This window comes from Schistocerca americana, chromosome X (assembly GCF_021461395.2).
Source record: "Schistocerca americana isolate TAMUIC-IGC-003095 chromosome X, iqSchAmer2.1, whole genome shotgun sequence".
In the NCBI taxonomy this organism is placed as follows: Eukaryota; Metazoa; Arthropoda; class Insecta; order Orthoptera; family Acrididae; genus Schistocerca; species Schistocerca americana.
The window spans coordinates 202,077,620-202,101,863 of NC_060130.1; the positions used below are offsets into that span (position 1 = coordinate 202,077,620).

Here is a 24,244-nt window from a genome sequence, read left to right on the forward strand (position 1 = left end):
ATGGGCAGTTCCCCCCCCCCCCCCTCCCTGCACAGATAAGCCGTGAACATGTCGCATTCGCGTGTCTGTTTCTAGCTGTATTTTACCTGTAAACTGGCTGTACATCATGTGTCAGGTGTCGGTTTATAGGACGACTGAGTTTATTTTCGAGAAGAATGACTTGATGTATTAACACTTTTGGAACTAGAAACGTAAGTTTCATTGGTCTTCGTGAATATGATTTGTTTACTACAATGTACGTAAGACATTTTAGTGCTGCGCCACTTTTTACGACATTCACGGCGATCAGTCAGAATGTCACCGTGCCACTGCGGCTGAAGTACGGTTAGAGAAACACAACTTTTATATGACCGAGCTAGAAAAATGAGACGACTGGCCTTCTCGTTTCATTGATAGCCTTTGTAGAACGACTGTAGCAGCAGTATCGCGTTCTCATAGTGCTACGAACTCGTTTTTACCGCCCCCCACACAACGAAATGAGCTGTGCTAAAACTGTCTGGAAACTGTTAAAAGCAAAGTCAGGAAAATGAGACATGAGCATTCAGTAGCGGAACTGATGGTGTAATCGGTAAAAGTTTTATTGTTACGGTAAATATTTTGAAAGAAAGAAGTGTAGACAAAAAATAATTCTCAGTCTGTTGAAGACAACCAAATGATTGTCATCATTTTTGGACGAATCGGATATATCTCATTGATGAAGCGACTATGTTTGCTCTCAAATTGTCAAGATGGTGATGAAACCTGTTGATGACTAAGCACATTCTAATCTGGTACATTAAGTTCAACCCAGCAGTGAACATTATTTACGAAATTTCATTTAGATTCTTCGTTGTATTTTTCCATTAATTATTTTGATGTGGGAAAATTTAATCGTGAATATTTGCCTTTCTGCTGCCCGATAAAGTAAACAAACGCGATATATCAAAACTGTTGTGTATTTTGTACAACGGGAAGTTTACGACTATTTAATTATTTTTGTGTAGAGCCCAGTGTATTCACTTTTTCAACAGAAGAGACGAAACGCCGTTCAGCTGAGAAACAGTATGCACGTGGGTTTTTAATTTGTGTTTTCCGTCTGCTCACAAATAACAACTTCCTGCGCACTGTTTCTTTTCGATATCTACATCCTCCTTTTAATTTCCTGTTCTGGAACATTACTTTTGTTTTCAATTTCCTCGTATACATACAGTATATGTATCGTAAGAGCTCAAAACGACATTTCAGCGAATGCGTATGTGATATGCAGTTTTTAAAAATAACTACGCCTTACGTGCTCTCGAGCTGAAATATTCTGGAGTTCACTTCACATAACGGAACTATACATATACGTCTAAATATCTCTCTTACGTTTGCCACTTACTCTGTATTCCAGTGTGTACTGGACGCTCGTAGCTCTGCGATGAAATTTTCATAATTTTTAAATAAACAAGAAATCATTGTTTTCACTGTCTTGGCGTATAGGATACCCTTTTCAATAATTATTGCAGATTTACGCGTTTCTTCTGCTACTTTTCTGCACTAAAGTACACGGACGGAAAAGATCGCAACATCAAAAAATTACAATTGCAGAGTAATGTAATTTCTGGATTACATTTGTTTAGGTAACGTATTTAACTAACTAATATTGCAAGATCAGTCCGCTGCTCTTGGTCTCACAGTAGCGTTCTCGCTTCCCGAGCACGGGGTCCCGGGTTCGATTCCCGGCGGGGTCAGGGATTTTCCCTGCCTCGAGATGACTGGGTGTTGTGTCGTCTTCATCATCATCATTCATCCCAATTACGGTCGGGGGAAGGCAATAGCAAACCACCTCCACTAGGACCTTGCCTAGTAAGGCGGTGCGGGTCTCCCGCATCGTTCCCCTACGCTCTGTAAAGAAGCATGGGACTTCATTTCCACTTTTTTCATTTCATTGCAAGATCAGAGGTTAATATAAGCGCGAGGTAATCCATTGCAAATGTACATGGATTGTGTTGTACAGGTGCCGGATGTCAGCTTGTAGGCTAGAGTTCCATGGTTGTTGCAGTTGGTCGGGCAATACAGGGGCGGTTAAATCTGTTTGCGGATTATGCTGGAGGTGTCATCTGATGATGTCCCATATGTGTTCGACTGGAGATAGGTTCGATTGAAGACTGATCTGGTGATCGAGCAGGCCAAGGCAACATGTCGACAATCTGTAGAGCACGTTGGGTTACAACAGCTGTAGGTGGGCAAGCGGTTGGAAAACACCCCCTGGAATGATGTTCATAAATGGCAGAACAACAGGTCGAATCACCGAATTGACCCACAAATTAACAGTCGGTGTGGGTGGGATAGCCACGAGAGTGATCTTGCTGTCATACGAAATCACACCCCAGACCATAACTCCAGATGTATGTCCAGTGTTCCTGGCATGCAGACAGTTCCTTGCAGGACCTCAACTACCCTCCTCCTAACCAACGCACGGCCATCATTGGCACTGAAGCCAAAGCAAGCATCATCAGAAAGCACAACAAACCTACACCCAGCCCTCCAATGAGCTCTCGCTTGACACCACTCAAGTCGCAAGTGGCCGTGGTTTGGGTTCGGTGGAATGCACATTACAGGGCGTTTGGCTCGGAACGGTCCTTGAAGTAACCGATTTGTTACAATACCTTGCGACATTGTGGTGCCAACTGCTGTTCAGAATGCTGCAGCAGATGCAGTACGATGTGCCAAAGCAACACCCCGAAGATGTTAGTCTTTCTTCTCGGTAATACCACGTGGCCGTCCCAAGCCCGGTGTTCTTGCTACCGTACATTCTGGTGACACCTAGACAGCAAACATGTACATTGGCCACAAAAAAAAAAAATGGTTCAAATGGCTCTGAGCACTATGGGACATGACTTCTGAGGTCATCAGTCCCCTAGAACTTAGAAATACCTCAACCTAACTAACCTAAGGACATCACACACATCCATGCCCGAGGCAGGATTCGAACCTGCGACCGTAGCGGTCGCGCGGTTCCAGACTGTAGCGCCTAGAACCTCTCGGCCACTACGGCAGGCATTGGCTACATTCCTGCAAAGTCTTTCTGCAATGTCGCAGAAAAAATATCCAGCTTCTCGTAGCCCTCAGCACGTCTAGTCTCAAAGGTAACTAAAGCTCACGACCGTTACAGCGTGTTTCTAAAACAAACCTGATTCCCTTCCTCATAGTGGCGCTACTACCGCCACTCTAATACGACTGGCACGAAATCTGAATAGACATATTCTTTCGGATGTAGAAACACGCCTACTAACTTTGGGCCCGCATCTCGTGGTCGTGCGGTAGCGTTCTCGCTTCCCACGCCCGGGTTCCCGGGTTCGATTCCCGGCGGGGTCAGGGATTTTCTCTGCCTCGTGATGGCTGGGTGTTGTGTGATGTCCTTAGGTTAGTTAGGTTTAAGTAGTTCTAAGTTCTAGGGGACTGCTGACCATAGATGTTAAGTCCCATAGTGCTCAGAGCCATGTGAACCATTTTTTTTAACTAACTTTGGTTTGCCCGCCCGATTGGCCGTGTGGTCTAACGCACCGCTTTCTGGGCGGGAAGGAGCGCCTGGTCCCCGGCTCGAATCCGCCCGGCGGGTTTGTCTCGAGGTCCAGTGAACCGCCCAGTCTGTGGATAGTTTTTAGGCGGCTTTCCATCTACCTCGGTGAACGCTGGTTGGTTCCCCTTATTCCGCCTCGGTTACACTATGTCGGCGATAGCTGCGCAAACAAGTTCTCCACGTACCGCGTATACCACCAATACTCTACCACGCAAACATAGGGGTTACACTCGTCTGGTGTGAGACGTTCCCGGGTGGGGGGGGGGGGGGGAGGAGGGGGGTACATCGGGGGCCGAACCGCACAATAACCCAGGGTTTGATGTGGGTCAGCGGAGGGGTGAAGTGGACTGCGGTAGTCGTCGTGGGGATGTGGACCACTGTGGCTGCGGCGGGGACGGAGCCTCTCCGTCGTTTCTAGGTCCCCGGATAACATACAATACAATACAATACAATACAACTTTGGTATGTCACACAACTCCTCCTTGATGTTGCTATGTTTTTCCCGTCAATGTGTGTGCGTACGTAAATCAACTTTTTGCTTTTCTTCACTTTTTCCCCCCTTTGTAAGCAGTTCTCTGTTTCCCAGAATAAATTAGCTGTTTCGTAAACCGCCTTGATGGATTAAAATTTGGCGTGTAGAATAAAAAAAATTGAGAAAAATACATCAATCAACACCAGGTTCACCGAATATAATTGGCATTGTAGGTTGGGGCAGGTGGAGAATTCGCCCGTGTCTGAGAGACCGACTACATAGTAAAAATTGCCGACAATGCTCAAATGGCTCTGAGCACTATGGGACTTAACATCTATGGCCATCAGTCCCCTAGAACTTAGAACTACTTAAACCTAACTAACCTAAGGACAGCACACAACACCCAGCCATCACGAGGCAGAGAAAATCCCTGACCCCGCCGGGAATCGAACCCGGGAACCCGGGCGTGGGAAGCGAGAACGCTACCGCACGACCACGAGATGCGGGCGCCGACAAGGAAGTTCTCGCTGTAGAGAAGAGCTGACACTTCCGTTTGTTCAGGGAAGCTACAAAAATACACAAACATGACAGTACCTTCAAGAATAAAGAAAGCCGTAAGATGAACGGGTTCTGAATTCCCGTGCTTGAGCGAACGACCATACAAAGCAGCAAGGGAAGAACCGTAGCGGCAATGACCACGGAAAAGCCCTCGGTCGTTGGCGCGCCAGATACATGCAATTTACGGCCGAAAACTCGATGCCAGTCCACCACCGACAATGGAGAGTGAAGCTTTGACAATGCCAGCCACTCGTGCTGGCGAAATTTCAGAAACCTCATTAAACTAACGTCGGCTGAAGAACCCGAGCTAGAAGCGAACAGGCACTTTGTCAACAAGTGGCCACGAAAGCCTTAAGAATTTTGAAATACAGCATTGTTCGGCACGTTTCCTGTGGAAGTCTTTTGAAAGTCAGAACTGCGATTCATTACCCAAACACACATCATTATTTTCCGTGTGTACTTCAACGTACGGAAGTGGGTATTCTGAATCATTAGCAGATATTTAAAACATTTACACCATTTAAATTTGTCCATGTTGCATGCAACTGTTTGGGACACGCAACTGTAGTACGAAATTTGTAAAGTAACACTCTTTCAGCTTCAGACATGTTTTCATTCCAATATTTATTGCGACGTCTCGTTCCGGTAGCTGGTACTTAAGGGTTATTTATACACATTTAAATCACACGTTCCTGTGACGTGGCAAACAATTTTTTGCTGGGTGTACCAGAGACATTATGTTAATAAATATTGTTGATCAGTGTCCACAAGGATTAATTTATTTTAGTGTGCACCATTCTGTGTGTAGTATTAATTTCCTAGATATGAACGTTAACAAAGGAAACAAAAAAGACTATTTTAAAGACAACAGAAAACAATAACTACAGGCACCATCATTCCCAGTAATACAAAGCATGCCGGCCGCGGTGGTCTAGCGGTTCTAGGCGCCCAGTCCGGAACCGCTCGACCGCTACGGTCGCAGGTTCGAATCCTGCCTCGGGCATGGATGTGTGTGATGTCCTTAGGTTAGTTAGGTTTAAGTAGTTCTAAGTTCTAGGGGACTGATGACCTCAGTAGTTAAGTCCGAGAGTGCTCAGCGCCATTTTAATACAAAGCATGCTGCATAAGAGCACAAATTAACATAGTCAATAATATATCCAGAAACAAAATATCACAAATCAAAATTTTGTCGACAATTTGCCTATTAATTAATGTCTTTTTTTTTCTTAAATATCTGTCATATCTTTATGACTGGGGCACGCTATGTTCCATCCTTGTCGACTCAGTTCCGCACTGTCGCTTGCTACAAAAAGTGCGCGCTTACGGTCTATCCAATGACATATGCGGTTGGATAAAAAGTTTTCTAACAGACAGGGAGCAGTATGTCGTCCTGAAAAGGGATAACGTCAACAGAAACAAGAGTAACTTCAAGTGTGCCCCAGGGCAGCGTAATAGATCCTCTGCTTTTTACGATTTACATAAACGATCTGGTTGATGGTATTGACAGCGGCATTAGACTGTATGCCGATGATGCCGTAGTCTACAGAAAAGTAGTATCACACGAAAGTTGTGAACAAACCAATGAGGATTTGTAGAAAATAAATGCGTGGTGTAATGACTGACAGTTATCTCTCAATATTAGTAACTGTAACCTATTGTTGTGGTTGGCAGGAGAACCAACACCGTGTTACTAGAAGGAGGCCGAAAGGCAACTATTTTACATTTAATACCAACACCTCTACTGGACGTTAGTTCGTCCAGTCTTAGAGTATTGTTCGTTTGTATGGGACCCTTACCAGTTGGGGTTGATTCAAGAGATTGAGAATGTCCAAAGAAGAGCGGCAAGATTCGTGACTGGTACATTTAGCCATCGCGAGAGCGTTACAAATCTCATAGAAAGTTTGAAGTGGGACACACTTGCAGACAGACGACGCGCTAAACAGAAGGGGCTGCTCACTAAATTCCGAAATCCAATCTTCACCGAGGATGTAGAGCATATATTATTACCACCAACTTTCAGATCGCGTAATGATCATCATTCAAAGATAAGGGAAATAAGAGCTCGTACTGAGGTGTACAGACAGTCGTTTTTCCCTCGCGCGATCCGGGAGTGGAACAGAGGGGGGGGGGGGGGGGGGGGGTAATACGACTTTGGCGCGAATTGTGCCCTCCGCCACACACCGCTCGGTGGCTAGCGGAGTATATATGTAGATGTAGATGTAGATCCAAAGCAACATTTTTGTGATGGAAATCCGAACTAGTGTAACCTATGGGTTTTATAAGGAGTGGACCCCAAACCGCGAAATAAGTCTTGGAGCCGGGACGAAATCATGTATAAACATAAACTCAAGGACTGCCATATATGGAAGGACGTTGCATGAAGTCTGTGGCATGACAACGAATGTAGCCGTCTGCCTTATCTTTAGAAGCCTCATAAGAAGCAACATTCGTGTAATGTCGTCACACTTGCGGTGACGCCGCCATTTTAAAAGGTTGTGTTATGACTTGCCCATTTAGCCTTCTGCTCCACCGTAGCGCGATCCGAGACGATGACATACTTTGCCGAAGAATGGCACATAGATTTCAGTTGTTTTGTTCGTGTGCTGTTGACTGTGTCGAGAGAGTCCTTTATCAGCTGTGACAGCGACATTTCTGTGGTGCTGCTTAAATCACTTGCATATTGCAACACCGTGCCGCCTGCTTTCACCACAGCGTGGCAACTAGGAAAGACATCCAAAGCGGAGTGAAGCGTCAGGCTGCTTGTAAGCTAGTTTGGCAGATAACCGTTACAATCCGCGAGGAACATTATGCATCTAAATATAGCTATTTTCTCTACGTTGAGTGTACACCGCTCTTCATTAAAGCTGCAACACCAAAAAGGATAGCCGGCCGGAGTGGCCGAGCGGTTAAAGGCGCTACAGTCTGGTTCAAAAATGGTTCAAATGGCTCTGAGCACTATGGGACTTAACATCTGAGGTCATCAGTGCCCTAGAACTTAGAACTACTTAAACCTAACTAACCTAAGGACATCACACACATCCATGCCCGAGGCAGGATTCGAACCTGCGACCGTAGCAGTCTCGCGGTTCCGGACTGAAGCGCCTAGAACCGCACGGCCACCGCGGCCGGCCTACAGTCTGGAACCGCACGACCGCTACGGTCGCAGGTTCGAATCCTGCCACGGGCATGGCTGTGTGTGATGCCCTTAGGTTAGTTAGGTTTAAGTAGTTCTAAGTTCTAGGGGACTTATGACCACAGCAGTTGAGTCCCATAGTGCTCAGAGCCATTTGAACTATTTGAACCAAAAAGGATAGTAAATAACGAGATTTTAGATATCGATCACCTATCACAATATGGATTTGTGGTTAAAACAGGGATTTCGATTTGAATATTCTGTCATGTCCCCGTTCTGATAATAAAATAAATATCTAAAGACTAAATGCCCCTGTTTTGTACTTCTCTGCTTGTTCGTACAGAGGGGCGTTAATGAGTAGGTTGAAGAGCACTGAAGTGGGTTTACTCGAGACGATTCCATACGAATAGTCCTCATTTCATCAGCTGTCTGTGTAGCAACGAGTGCGCATTAGTTTACAGTATATTGTGTGCATCTAGCAGTGCGTGTACCTACCTCATTACCTCCTAACGGGACAGAAGAGAGAGAGTGGAGTTAAAAAAAGTGCTGTAATTGTAGCTCTGTATCAGAAAGGCTATTGTGGTAGGACAGTAGCAACAAAAGTTGACGTATCCCAGTCTACAGTGGTGTCTACATTGCAGCGGTTCAAGTAAACTGGTGTCAAGGCAAGTGTTCCGTGATCTGGAAGACTCCGAGTAACATCACACAGTGATGATCAGATCATATCTTTAAAGAATAAACGTCAGAGGACCAGTACTGCACCTGAAATTTGCGGGGAAGCGAACAGTATACGAGCTGCTGCGATGTATGTCTCAACAGAGCAGCGCTGTCTTCGTGACCAAGATTTAAAGGTGCGCGTAGAGGCCAGAACACCTTTATTACGCAAACATAATAGTATGAAAAGATTGCAATGGGCTCAGTAACATACAAGCTAGAGCGTACAGCAATGGTACAATGTGTCAGCAATGGCCCGAGGTGCTACTCACGGACGAATCTAAGTTTTAAGTAGTTGGTAGCGATCGTCGAATGTTTGTTCGTCAACTTCATGGAGAAGGTATGAAGAGTCAGTGTGTGACGCCAACGGTGAAGCGTGGTGGTGGTGGGGGGGGGGTCTATAGTTGTGTGAGGATGTTCTGCAGATGATAAACAAGGTGATCTATTGAGAATTAATGGAGCATTAAAGAAAGAAGGATATCACAGGATACCGATCAAGGATGCCGTTCCACCTCACAAGAGTGTTGCTGGTCGTGGGTTTGTGCTGCAGGAGGACATTAATCGTAAACACACTCCTAAATTCTTCAGAGGATGTGTCAATAGGGAAGAGAAATGCGGGGAACTGGAAGAATATGATTTGGCCAAGTCATGCACCTGACTTAAATCCTATTGGCCTTATGGGATGAACTTGAGGAAAGTCAGAAAATTGAGGTCATCTAATGGTCATGACGTATGGAATAATTTACAGATGTGTTGGACTACAATACAGGGTGAAATGATAGTTAAATTAAGACCCTAAGTTGTCGACAGGTGTTTATATACAACAACAGGGACAGTTGAAAATGTGTGCCCCGACCGGGACTCGAACCCGGGATCTCCTGATTACATGGCAGACGCTCTATCCATCTGAGCCACCGAGGGCACAGAGGATAGTGCGACTGCAGGGATTTATCCCTTCCACGCTCCCCGCGAGACCCACATTCCAAACTTAATGTCCACACACTACATTCGCAGTGCCCCTGCCCATTACACTCATTACTTGCGGCAGACAATCTTACAAAGTCCCGAAAGAACAGATACCATCTTCATATAGTTAAGGCTAACCGGCCATTGACCTCCTCCTTCTGTGCTGGATGCACATGCATTGCCCGAACTCTTACGGGACTGGGTAAGATTGTCTGCCGCGAGTAATGAGTGTAATGGGCAGGGGCACTACGAATGTAATGTGTGGACATTAAGTTGGGAATGTGGGTCTCACGGGGAGCGTTCAAGGGATAAATCCCTGCAGTCGCACTATTCTCTGTGCCCTCGGTGGCTCAGATGGATAGAGCGTCTGCCATGTAAGTAGGAGATCCCAGGTTCGAGTGCCGGTCGGGGCATACATTTTCAACTGTCCCCGTTGATGTACGCCTGTCGACAGCTTAGGTATTACGCTAATTTTTTAGGGGGTGCCTTGCTTGATCCCCCACCCAGTTGCGGTGTCCCGAATAGGAGAATGAAATTATTGCCTATAAGTATCAGAACAAGAAAGGACCAGGACAGTGGAGAGGATCCACCACCACACGTGAAGACGTACCCGACACCAACGCGAGTTATAAGGGGATTAGCGAGGTACGTGCCCAAGAAGAGGAACGTGGTCCGTTATTGTTTTGTAGTGACAGAAGCAGGATATTTTTTCACTATTATGTAAAACAGAAGTCCACTTATTTACGTTCCTCAGAAATATTTTATTTTATAAAGGTCATCGTCTTATATATAAAAAAAACCTGATAGAAGCAGTTTACGTTTGTTATTGTTACACCATTATGTACAAAACAGTCCACTTATTTACGTTTCCCAGAAATATTTTATTTCATAAAGGTCATCGTAAAAACGTGGCCAGCCCGACAAAAAAAAGAAAAAAAGGGTCGTTTTTTAAGTACCATCTTCATATACAAAACATGGTGTTTCCATAAACTGAACAATTTGAGGGAACCTGGGTTCGGAGAAGCCAGCTTATTGGGATACGGAAGTAAACTTGTCTATCGCTCTGTGTAGCATCACTGTTTTCCAGATTATTTACAACTGCCGGCTGGTGTGGCCGAGCGGTTCTGGGCGCTTCAGTCTGGAACCGCGCGACCGCTACGGTCGCGGGTTCGAGTCCTGCCTCGGGTATGGATGTGTGTGATGTCCTTAGGTTAGTTGGGTTTAAGTAGTTCTAAGCTCTAGGGGACTGATGACCTCAGATGTTAAGTCCCATGGTGCTCAGAGCCATTTGAACCAAAATGGTTCAAATGGCTCTGAGCACTATGGGACTTAACATCTATGGTCATCAGTCCCCTAGAACTTAGAACTACTTAAACCTAACTAACCTAAGGACAGCACACAACACCCAGCCATCACGAGGCAGAGAAAATCCCTGACCCCGCCGGGAATCGAACCCGGGAACCCGGGCGTGGGAAGCGAGAACGCTACCGCACGACCACGAGATGCGGGCGCCGACAAGGAAGTTCTCGCTGTAGAGAACTAGGACAGCACACAACACCCAGTCATCACGAGGCAGAGAAAATCCCTGACCCCGCCGGGAATCGAACCCGGGACATTTGAACCATATTTACAACTAACATGCGCACAAGTTTACGTGTACTGTGCTGTTTATTTGCATGTACAATCTTTATTTCCTGCTAGGAAACGAGGAGGACGAGCCTGATTACTAGGAAGTATTTCCTGGTCTCTGGACTGGAAGGGGAGGTCTTGTTCCATGGCCTGCGAGGTCACATCACCTGAATCCCCTTGATTATTTCCTATGGGGGTATCTAAAGTCACTTGTGTATGACACCCCACCTAGCAACAAAAAACCAACGTCATATTATTGCCCCCGTTGTCCCATGCAACATTTGTCCCACAAACTTTTCAGCTCCTATCATACTTTAGGAGTTATTCTAGGTGGCAATAGTTAGTGACTCACCCTGTATAATGACAAGTCATTGCTTAACGTAGTTAAAAAAATATCAACAATGCTTGGCAAATCAAAGTCAAATTTTTAAGCGTACTCTAATGAACATTCGAATGAACATAAGCTATACATTTTTAACATGTAAGAATGCATATAATATATAAAGGGGAAAAGATTTTACCACAAGTCTAGAAAATGTCATGACCAATTTCCTTCAAATATTTACACATTTCTCGAAAGTTCGGATGAACATAGGCTATATAATTTTTCAAACGATAATGTGCAGATTTTCTGTTGAAACTGGCAGCGAGAAGGGAACTGACGTCCTATGGTATGCTGTGAAATGTACAGTTTTGTTCTACGCATTCGGTTTTAACTGCGATAGCAGGACATTTGAAAGATAAGACATATTCCTGCTACCATATACGAGGAGCAATTTTTCAAAACGCTTAATTTCCCAGAAAGTAAAATTTTCAGGAAAAACGAAAAGCTTTTGCCGAAAAAAGTATTTTATCAATTTTTTCGAATTTTGCACGAAACGGTTAGCTTTTTTGTTGATAAAAATTTTCTTATTACGAGGTAATATTTATTATTATTTTGCTTTTTTTATTAGTACGGTTTTATTAGTACGGTTTCACTTCAGTCTACCGGCCTTACATAGTAGCCAAGATACTTCATAAAACAAAATTAAATAAATTTATTAAATTGATAGGATTCGTGTAGTTTGATTCATTTGTACTAGAGGACAAAATGTTACTTTTTGGATTTGCTACTTTCCAAATATCTTTTTGAAGGCTCTAACTTCAGTCCGGAACAGCGCTGTTCCTACGGTCGCAGGTTCGAATCCTGCCTCGGGCATGGATGTGTGTGATGTCCTTAGATTAGTTAGGTTTAAGTAGTCCTAAGTCTAGGGGACTGATGACCTCAGATGTTAAGTCCCTTAGTGCTTAGAGCCATTTGAACCATTTGAAGGCTCTAAAATACATCTTGTTAGGATCTGACTGCAGGAGTGTGTAGATTGAGTCAGGAAATATATTATTTCATATTAAACTCAATTTTGTCCAACAATGGACATCATGCGTTTTGAAAAATTGTTTCTCAAATATTCTTTTTCATTATATATACCTTTTAACAACAACACAACAACGTGATCTTTTGTTATTTTCCTAGCATTCGGTTTTCGCAGAAAACAGGAAAGTTGTATTTATGGCTTATCAGCTTACGGTTAAAATACTAATAGGGAAGCTGAATTTGCAATAATAATAAGCCGGCCGGGGTGGTCGAGCGGTTGTAGGAGCTACAGTCTGGAACCGCGCGGCCGCTACGGTCGCAGGTTCGAATCCTGCCTCGGGCATGGATGTGAGTGAAGTCCTTAGGTTAGTTAGGTTTAAGTAGTTCTAAGTTCTAGGGGACTGATGACCTCAGCAGTTACGTCCCATAGTGCTCAGAGCCGTTTGAACCAATAATAATGAACAAGGCTCAAGGTCAGAGAGAGGCAAGAAGAAGAGACGGACAGAGAAGTGGAAGTAGAAGATGGGGAAGGAGGTGATGGACAGAGGGAGGGGGAGAGAACGATATTAGGACGTATATCTAATTCCCATACTTACTTAGCAATTGCAAAGCAGTATACGAACTGTATGTAAACAGTCACTCCAATAACGTTCCATCCGCAAACTGAGCGAGATCACAAACAGGGAAAGCATACCCCCACCCGGTGAACGTCGTTGCTCATCTTTCACACGATTATAACACCCGCTTAGATGATATTAAGGGTGTTCTAGTACGATTCGCTCCTGAAGCATTTACTAGAAATCGAGGTTCAAAATTTTATGGGCCTTTCATATCCTGCGTGAGCGCCAGCTGTGGGGAAGCGTTGTTGGCATAACCGCAACCACGACCTTCGCCGTTTGCGGTAACGGAGTTTCTCGATAGCAGTGGTTTCGTATGGTATTCACCAGGCTCTTAAAACTTTGATTTCTGATTTCTCGAAAATGCTTTAGAAGAGCGCCGTACTGTAGCAGCATTTGTTACATCAAGAAGGTACTGCAATCCTACGAAAGGTGAGTAAAGGTTGGGGTCTCCTTCCTTCATTAGTAGCAGGTGTTATTGAAAGTACCCTCTGCCATGAATTTCACAATCGGTTAAAGATATGGAAAGGAGCTTCTTGATACATGATATTTTCAAAAGGCAGTCTTCATCGCTTTGAGCTCCACAACTGATTTATTCCAATATTAATGATTGATAACTCACATTTATTGTGTCACAGCCGGTTTCGTTCGTTAAAACATCATCAGGATGCCATGTTGTGGCAGTACCGCGATTTAAGAAGTCTACTTGCAATTTTCAGATTTTGCTGTAACGTCACATAAGGCACGATATTGACACAACCCAGAAATCTGATGAAGTTTTAAGGGAGGAAGTCGGTCACGTCATAATAAACGTGTATCAATACAGCTGTGGTGGTTTTCATTGTACATTAATATTATTTCGAAGAGAACCATCTAGTTTTACAAGGTAAGCATACATATACAATTGTATGGTGCTTTTTACAGTTACGTCTACGAACGAAGTTTTGATTTACCTTTCACAAATGTTGAATTTGACCTTCAGTGGAAACATAGCAAACATAGAGACCCCACACATTTGCATGTCTCGTTATTACGCGGCGTCGCGGTTCACGCAAAACTGTTGGAAGAGTAAACACACAGACAGAAACTCCCAGGAGTCATACCAAAAAAAGAAGAAAAAATTGCAAGTGTGAATTATACTCGCGCTCTGGAGGTTCTGCAAAGCTTAATAATGTTTATAGATAGTTCATACATCCCGAGAATCAAGACTCTCGCCGGTTTTTACCTGTTATCGGTATCGATACTAGCAAGATATCGGTCCCAGGGATTCAGAGACTTTCGAGAATGTTTTAATTATAAGTTACAGGTATAAATTTTTTTGTTTAATTTCGGATTTCATACTGTAAATCCTAACAAAAGGGGTCTTAACAGATGGGCAGGTAGAGAGTCGATAACGAGTGACAAACAACATGTTTTTCGTGTGATATGATAACAGAATAACAAGTTTCGGACTTTTTTATTTACCTCCACTGTGAAGCCCTGCTCCTTCCAAAATTCATGATTCTCGGTCAACAGGAAGTACCCTACAGGTTTTGATGAGTCAGATTGGTCATTTATGTCACCTGTTCTGAAAATTGCAACCTTTTGATTGCATTGACTTAGAAGCTAGAATTTTTTTACACCTGGAAGGGACCATAGAGCTTTGTATGACATAAATTTCAACTTGGTACTTCTACCAGTTCCTGGAAAGAAAAGGTTTCCCAGCAGTCGGATAATGAGACAGACGGGCAAAAAAAGTGATCCTAAAGGGGCTCCGTTTTTATCTATTGAAGTTCGGAACTCTAAAATAGGGGAAGAGAAAAAGACATACTGTGAGAAGAGGCAACCTTGGTGGTCAGTGGGCCAATGCGAGATCAGTGCACCCGTTACACCCGATCCGTCACTGAGGGAGCTCAATTTTAAGAACTCGGGCAACACTGTTGCAACTGGATTACAGTTGCGGGAACGGGGAACGCAATACGCCATTTGTTTCTGTGTTACACCCATCTCGACTCGACGAACTTCGGGTGATGAGCTGGAGAGCTAGTTGCTTCAGAGACCCCTAGCGGGAACCACAAGTACCGGCACTTATTACTGCCGACAAGGTACACTCTTAGTTTCGATGCGTTATTTGAAATTCACCCCAAGTTTCTGTCTTAATTCATGTAGACGATACAGCCTCGTGGAATCGGATGAAACTTTTTGAAACACCATGTAATAGGACCAAAAACTATTTTTAGGCGAAAGTCAAGGGCCGAAATATATTGTATAACATGCAACCAAACTGTTAGTACTTCAGAAAAAATGATTGTGAGAAATTTAATGTAGTTAAATTTTGTATTGGGATTCGTTCTCGCTAGAGGCCATGGTTTTCGAATTATTCAAGAAAAACATACAGAAGTGACCTTCAAAGGCGTTTTTCTTAAATAACTCGGAAGCCGTGGCCAACAGTGAAAATGTATACCACTACAGAATTTAACTACAGTAAATTTCCTACAAAAAGGTCCAGTTCATTTTTTGCTGTAGGCCTAATACACTGAAGAGCGAAAGAAACTGGTAAACCCGCCTAATATCGTGTAGGGCCCCTACGAGCACGCGGAAGTTCCGCAACACGACGTGGCATGGACTCGAATAAGGTTATGCAGCAGTGCTGGAAGGAACTGACACCATGAATCCTGCAGGGCTGTTCATAAATCCGTAAGAGTACGAGGGGGTGGAGATCTCTTTTGAACAACACGTTGCAGGCATCCCAGATGTTCTCAATAATGTTCATGTCTGGGGAGTCTGATAGCCAACGGAAGTGTTTAAACTCAGAAGAGTGTTCCTGGAGGCACTCTGTACCTATTCTGGATGTGAGGGGTGTCGCATTGTCCTGCTAGAATTGCCACTGTCCGTCGGAATTCACAATCGACATGAACGGATGCAGATGATCAGACAAGATGCTTATGTAGTGTCACCTGTCAGTCGTATCTAGACGTATCAGGGGCCCCATATCACTGCAACTGAACACGCCCCACACCATTACAGAGCCTCCACCAGCTTGAACAGCGTCCATAGATTCCTGAGGTTCTCTCCATACCCGTACACGTCCATCCGCTCGAAACAATTTGAAACGAGACTCTTCCGACCATGCAACATGTTTTCAGTCATCAACAGTCCAATGTCGATGTTGACGGGCCAGGCGAGGCGTATAGCTTTGTGTCGTGCAGTCATCAAGGGTACACGAGTAGGCCTTCGGATCCGAAAGCCCGTATCGATTATGATTCACTGAATTGTTCGCGCGCTGAGACTTTTTGATGGCCCAGCATTGAAATCTGCAGCAATTTGCGAAAGTGTTGCACTTCTGTCACGTTGAACGAGTCTGTACAGCCGGCCGATGTGGCCGAGCGGTTCTAGGCGCTACAGTCTGGAACCGCGCGACCGCTACGGTCGCAGGTTCGAATCCTGCTTCGGGCATGGATGTGTGTGATGTCCTTCGATTAGTTAGGTTTAAGTAGTTCTTAGTTCTATGGGACTGATGACCTCATCAGTTGAGTCCCATAGTGCTCAGAGCCATTTGAACCATTTTTTTGATTCTCTACAGTCGTTGGTTCCGTTCTTGCAGGATCTTTTTCCGACCGCAGCGTTGTCGGGATTTGATGTTTTACCGGATTTCTGATATTCACGGTACACTCGTGAACCGGTCGTACGGGAAAATCCCCACTTCATCGTTACATCGGAGAAGCTGTGTCCCATCGCTCATGCGCCGGCTATAACACCACGTTCAAACTCACTTACATCTTGATAACCTGCCATTGTAGCAGCAGTAACCTAGCTAACAACTGCACCAGACACTTGTCGTCTTATTAGGCGTTGCCGCCCGTAGCGCCGTATTCTGCCTGTTTACATATCTCTGTATTTAAATACGCTTGCCTATAGCAGCTTCTTTGGCGCTTCAGTGTAGTTTGCCCGTAGCGTACAAGAGAAAACGAAAATTTCGGGCGTGGTTTGTGGAGGCGTTGTGGGTTGCACAAAACCCATAGGTAAGGGCAGCTGCACTACTCCGTTAATTCTCCGAAGGTAAACCTAGTGTTACAATAAGCACGGTAAGGGAGATCACTCATATCGGTGAACCACCGTTTGGCAACGACGTTTGGGAAGCTACACCACTAGCCATTAAAACTGCTACACCAAGAAGATATGCAGATGATAAACGGGTATTCATTGGACAAATATATTGTAATAGAACTAACATGTGATTACATTTTCACGCAATTTGGGTGCATAGATCCTGAGAAATCAGTACCCAGAACAACCACCTCCGTCCGTAATAATGGCCTCGATACACTTGGGCATTGAGTCAAACAGAGCTTGAATGGCGTGTACAGGTACAGCTGCCCATGCAGCTTCAACGCGATACCACAGTTCATCAAGAGTAGTGACTGGCGTATTGTGACGAGCCAGTTGCTCGGCCACCATTGACCAGACGTTTCAATTGGTGAGAGATCTCGAGAATGTGCTGGCCAGGCAGCAGTCGAACATTTTCCGTGTGGTGTCACTGCCAGACACCACACTTGCTAGGTGGTAGCCTTTAAATCGGCCGCGGTCCGTTAGTATACGTCGGACCCGCGTGTCGCCACTGTCAGTGATTGCAGACCGAGCGCCGCCACACGGCAGGTCTAGAGAGACTTCCTAGCACTCGCCCCAGTTGTACAGCCGACTTTGCTAGCGATGGTTCACTGACAAATTACGCTCTCATTTGCCGAGACGATAGTTAGCATAGCCTTCAGCTACGTCATTTGCTACGACCTAGCAAGGCGCCATTATCATTTGCTATTAATCTTGTGATGCATGTACCGTCAGACCGATGTTCACCAATTATGGATTGAAGTTAAGTATTCCCGAAGCCACGTACTTATTTTACTAGACTCAACTCCTTTAACTGTTCCAGACCTCACGCCAGCCTGCGTGAGCTTAAACGCGTGCCTTTCGGCTACCCGTCACTGTGGATTGGCTGTCTTGCCAGTCCACAACATTCTGTATCCAGAAAGTTCCGTAATGGGCCTGTAACATGCGGTCGTGAATTATCCTGCTGAAATATAGGGTTTCACAGGGATCGAATGAAGGGTAGAGCCACCAGTCGTAACGCATCTGAAATGTAACGTCCACTGTTCAAAGTGACGTCAATTCGAACAAGAGGTGAATGTAACCAATGGCACCCCATACCATCACGCCGGGTCATACGCCAGTATGGCGATGACGAATACACGCTTCCAATGTGCGTTCACCGTGATGTCGACAAACACCGATGTGTCCATCATGATGCTGTAAACAGAACCTGGATTCATCCGAAAAAAACGACGTTTTGCCATTATTGCACCCAGGTTCGTCGTTGAGTACACCATCGCAGGCGCTCCTGTCTGTGATGCAGCGTCAAGGGTAACCGCAGCCACGGTCTCCGAGCTGATAGTCCATGTTGCTGCAAACGTCGTCGAACTGTTCGTGCAGATGGTTGTTGTCTTGGATACGTCCCGAACTGTTGACTCAGGGATCGAGACGTGGCTGCACGATCCGTTACAGCCATGCGGGTAAGATGCCTGTCATCTCGACTGCTAGTGATACGAGGCCGTTGGCATCCAGTACGGCGTTCCGCATTACCCTCATGAACCCGCCGATTCCATATTCTCCTAACAGTCATTGGATCTTGACCAACGCGAGCAGCAATGTCGCGATAGGATAAACCGCAATCGCGATAGGCTACAATCCGACCTTTATCAAAGTCGTAAACGTGATGGTACGCATTTCTCTTTCTTACACGAGGCATCACAACAACGTTTCACCTGGCAACGCCGGTCAACTGCTGTTTGTGTATGAGAAATCGGTTGGAAACTTTCCTAATTTCAGCACGTTGTAGGTGTCGCCACCGGCGCCAACCTTGTGTGAATGCTCTGAAAAGGTAATCACACTACGGTCACAGGTTCGAATCCTGCCTCGGGCATGGATCTTTGTGATGTCCGTAGGTTAGTTAGGTTTAACTAGTTCTAAGTTCTAGGGGACTAATGACCTCAGCAGTTGAGTCCCATAGTGCTCAGAGCCATTTGAACCATTTGAAAAGGTAATCATTTGCATAACACAGCATCGTCTTCCTGTCGGTTAAATTTCGCGTCTGTAGCACGTCATCTTCGTGGTGTAGCAATCTTAATGACCAGTACTGTAAATCTAATGGTATTCTTCCGAATTTCTTAATGTATACTATATGCTCCACAGGAGCTTTCTTACAGCTGCCGCCGTCGAACAATTTAGCCGCTGTACTTCCGTGTGATGTACTGTACCTGTCTCGACCGGCCGTCACAGCGCACTTGGACGTAAACACGGTAAGCCCTCGAACGACGAGCGCTGTAGACGTACGGAAACGGCTGCTCCTACCCCTAGTATTACTAAATCTCTCGTTAATATATGTTTTAATGCCACCGCATCGATCGCACGCAGTGGACGCCGGAAGAGTAAGTAAGTTGTATAAGCCGATTAATCGTGCATGTTCCAGCGACTCACTGTGGCCGAAGCGGTGGAGTCCGGCCGCAGAGGATCGTGGCAACGAGACGTTAGATTATTAATCGCAGTGCCCCCTCCCCCCCCCCCCCCCCACCCCCTCCTTCGATTTCCCGCGTCCGGCTGTGTTAAGCTGATATCGCCGTGCGGATGCTCACAGTCTGCACTGTATCTTACAAGCAGTTTCGATGGACGTAATGCGTAGTTCTGGATCGCTGCGTACCACTGCGCTCAACAAAGTAACTCCAGTTTTCGCTTATAACGATGTAATGGATGACCTTGCAGGAAAAGGTGTCTCATTCGATATCATTTTCGTAAAAAGCGAGGTATTTTCCATTAGATGTTTAGAGAAAACGTGAAAAATTTTCAAAGGATATTCCGGAAGTTCGTAGTCTAACGTATAGATGGCGTGAATATCGCTAAAACCGATCGAGGTTGCGCAGCGGTTAGCACACTGGGCTCGCATTTGAGGGGACGGCGGTTCAAACCCGCGTCCAGCCATCCTGATTTAGGTTTTCCGTGATTTCCCTAAATGGCTTCAGGCACATGTCGGGATGGCTCCTTTGACAGTGCACGGCCGATTTCCTTTGCCATCCTTCCTTAATCTGACGGGACCGTTGGCCTCGCTGTTTTGTCCCCTCCCGCAAACCAACCAACCAGCCACTGTGAACTTTAGATATGTCTCTTCAAAAGCTATGCTGTTAATTTCAGAGACGTGTGTTCAGTTGCTCGGCTGTGGCAGACACTGTAAACAATCAGATGTCACGACTCGCGTAAAAATGGATGAAACTGATCAGTGAGCTGTACAGATTACTTTCTTTTGATATGTTGAAACCCGACGAGTATAGGAATGGAATTAGATTCCACATAGAAAGAGTATTTCACTTGAGAAATGGAATGCTGAATTTGAGCTTTGCCATGCACGTATTGAAGATGATGTGCGCTCAGAGCATTCACAAACCTGTCCGATCGACGAGATAATGGCAAAAATTTATAATAATAAACTCGGTGATCACTCAATAACAGTGCGCGGGTTCACAAAACCCACAGTCATTCTCATAAAGTGTATCTATCCTCCACAGTGAAGTTTTCATTCTAAAGCGGAATGTTCGCTGATATGAAACTTCCCGGCAGATTAAAACTTTGTGCCAGACCGAAACTCGAACTCAGGACCTTTGCCATTCGCAGTCAAGAGCTTTGCTGGCTGAATTACCCCATCACAACCCACGACCCGTGGTCACAGCTGTACTTACGCCAGTACTTCATCTCCTATCTTTCAAATTGCACACAAGTTGCCCTGAGAAACTTGCACGACTACCACTCCTGGAAGAGAGGGTATTCCGGAGAATCGGCTTAGTCACAGCCTGGGAGATGTTTCCAGAATGACATTTCCAGTCAGCGACTGAGTGTTCTCTGATATGGCACTTCCTGACAGATGAAAACTCTATGTTGGACCTGGACTCGAGCCAAGAACGTTGCCTTTTGCGACGGATGCTCTTACTAACAGAGGAGAAACGTACTGCCAGAGTTAAAGCTGGTCGTGGTTCGTGTCTGTAGTTGCACTACCCCTTGAGCGTAACGCTCAGAGTTAGAGTCCCAGTCCAGCACAGATGTTTAATGTGCTAGGAAGTTTATAAACAGCACTCTCTCCACTGCAAAGAATATTATTAATTCTGGAGTGTTTAGACTTGCCTGAATTCAATTCTACACACATCAAAACAAGTTTTGCATCACCCCGGTTAGAAGAGTTACGTAACCTGTACAGAAAATTGGAATAGGGATCAACAAAATTGGCTCTGAGCACTATGCGACTTATCTTCTGAGGTCATCAGTCGCCTAGAACTTAGAACTAATTAAACCTAATTAACCTAAGGACAACACACACATCCATGCCCGAGGCAGGATTCTAACCTGCGACCGTAGCGGTCGCTCGGCTCCAGACTGTAGCGCCTAGAACCGCGCGGCCACTTGGGCCGGCAGAGATCAACATAAACATCATTTTTATTGCTCATGAAAACTACACATTGCATGTTGTACCCCCATACAGCGAGACCTTCGCAGATAGTGTTCCACACTGCTTCACAAACCGGTACCTCTAATACCCAGTAGCACGTCCTCTTGCATTGATGAATGCCTGTATTCGTCGTAGTATACTATCCACAAGTTAATCAAGGCACAGTTGGTCCAGATTGACTCACTCCTCAATGGCGATTCGGCGTAAAAACCTCGGAGTGGTTGGTGGGTCGCGTCGTCCATAAACAGCCCTTTTCAACCTGTCCCAGTTATGTTCGATCGGGTTCATGTCTGGAGAACATGCTGGCCTCTAGTCGAGCGAGGTCGTTATCTTGAAGGAAGTCATTCACAAGATGTGCACGATGGGGGCGCGAATTGTCGTCCATGAAGACTAATGCCTCGCCAGTATGCTGTCGATATGGTTGCTGTATCGGTTGGAGGATGGCATTCATTTATCGTACAGCCGTTACGGCGCCTTCCAAGACCACCAGCGGCGTATGTCGGCCCCACGTAATGCCACCCCAAAACAGCAGGGAACCTCCACCTTGCTGCACTCGCTGGACGGTGTGTCTAAGGCGTTCAGCCTGACAGGGTTCTCTCCAAATAAATCTCCGACGGTTGTCTGGTTGAAGGCATATGGGACACTCATCGGTGAAGAGAACGTGATGCCAATCCTGAGCGGTCCATTCAGCATGTTGTTGGGCCCATCTGTACTGTGCTGCATGGTGTCGCAAGTGGACCTCGCCGTGGACGTCGGGAGTGAAGTTGCGCATCATGCAGCCTACTGCACACAGTTTGAGTCGTAACACGACGTCCTGTAGCTGCACGAAAAGCTTTATTCCAAATGGTGCTGTTGCTGTCAGGGTTCCTCCGAGCCTTAATCCGTAGGTAGCAGTCATCCAGTTCAGTAGTAGCCCTTGGGTGGCCTGAGCGAGGTACGTCATCGACAGTTCCTGTCCCTTTGTATCTCCATGTCAGAACATCATCGCTTCGGTTCACTCCGAGACGCCTGGACACTTCCCTTGTTGAGAGCCCTTCCGGGCACAGAGTAATAATGCGGACGCGATCGAACCGCGTATTGACCGTCTAGGCATGGTTGAACTACAGGCAACACGATCCGTCGACCTCCTTCCTGGTGGAATGACTGAAACTGATCCGCTGTCGCACCCCCTACGTCTATTAGGCGCTGCTCATGCATGGTTGTTTACATTTTTGGGCGGGTTTAGTGACTTCTCTGAATAGTCAAAGGGACTGTGCCTGTGATACAATATCCACAGTCAACGTCTACCTACAGGAGTTCTGGGAACCGGGGTGATGCAAAACTTTTTTTGATGTGTGTAGATGGTTTCTCGGACGTTTCGTAACATCAGACCACAACATGTATTCATTACTAACTAGGGGAGGCTACGACGTTGGAATCACGGATTTACAGTAAGATTTGTACTACTTTAGTAAGCCATTAAAACAACATAATGTGCAAGTAGTAAGGTGCACTACTCTGACAATTCCGAGAAAATCACAAGAAAAGTTTTACAAGTCTGTTATGTAGCTGAAGTACCTGTGCGAAGGTCCCTGTGGGCAGAAGTCATTGTGCTCAAGCGGAGCCGGCAGAGGGTTAGCTGCCCTCTGTAATGAAAAAAAAACTGAGTTAATTAATCAAGAATGAACTTGAACAAGCGTCATGGAACGTCTGCCCTGAACAAATAGAACGAGTAATAAGGAACAAAATGAGATAAAAAGAAGTGGTTAGTTTCGCGCGTTGCAAACGGGTCGTGGACAAGGCGACGGTTCGAATCCCATTACCACTCATTCTTTAATCTATACTTTTTTGATCACTGGTTACATTATTTGATTTATATGCCATTTGAGAGGTAATATAATGAAAAAAAGGCATGTGCATTTTCATAAACTTTTAGTGACTTTCATATGTTGATTGACTATTTATTATTTGTAATTAAATTTTCAAGGACGAGGGACAGGCTTGGAAAGTCCAAGTCAAACACCGATAAATAATGACGCGAATGACTTTATTCACAATCAGTAATATAATAAGTCACAATGTGCCAGACCACAGGAGTTACGTACGACTGCTCGTCGGATGTGCCCTCGACTTCGCACGTTGCGGGATGGTATTTGTCACACAGACATGGACAACATAGTTTATTCATTATATTATCTCTCAAATGTCATATAAATTAAATAATATGATCAGTGATGAAAAATAGATTAAAAATTAAGCTTGGGCGGGAGTCGAAGCGTCACCCCATGCAGGTTCGTCTTACGAAGGTCGAACGCTAAGCACTTGACCACCATGAACTCAGACATGCAGCACCTACGCACAAATACAGAAGCCACATAATAGATGCGTGAAACTTCTCTTGCGATTTTCTAGGAATTTCCAGATCAGTGCACAGTACTATGTGCATATTATGTTGTTTTGATGGCCTACTAAAAACGTACGAAGTTTAAAGTAAATCTGTGATCCCAGCGTTGTGGCTTCCCCTTGTAAGACTGAAGGTGGATGGATGGCTTCCTTCGAAGTATCATGTTGTGCAGAACCTGAATGCTGTGCTTCAGTCCAGAACCGCGCTGGTGCTACGGTCGCAGGTTCGAATCCTGCCTCGGGCATGGATGTGTGTGATGTCCTTAGGTTAGTTAGGTTTAAGTAGTTCTAAGTCTAGGGGACTGATGACCTCAGATATTAAGTCTCATAGTGCTTAGAGCCATTTGAACCATTTGA

General features: G+C 45.3%; 1 protein-coding gene and 1 non-coding gene across 2 annotated transcripts in view; one reads left to right on the forward strand and one right to left on the reverse strand.

Annotated features, from left to right (window-relative positions):
• Positions 1–24,244, forward strand: part of LOC124555919 (cell surface glycoprotein 1-like) — a 546,947-nt gene that overhangs the window by 119,726 nt on the left and 402,977 nt on the right. The window lies entirely within an intron of this gene.
• Positions 9,269–9,343, reverse strand: Trnat-ugu. Its single transcript has one exon. It is a non-coding gene; the product is annotated as a tRNA-Thr (tRNA).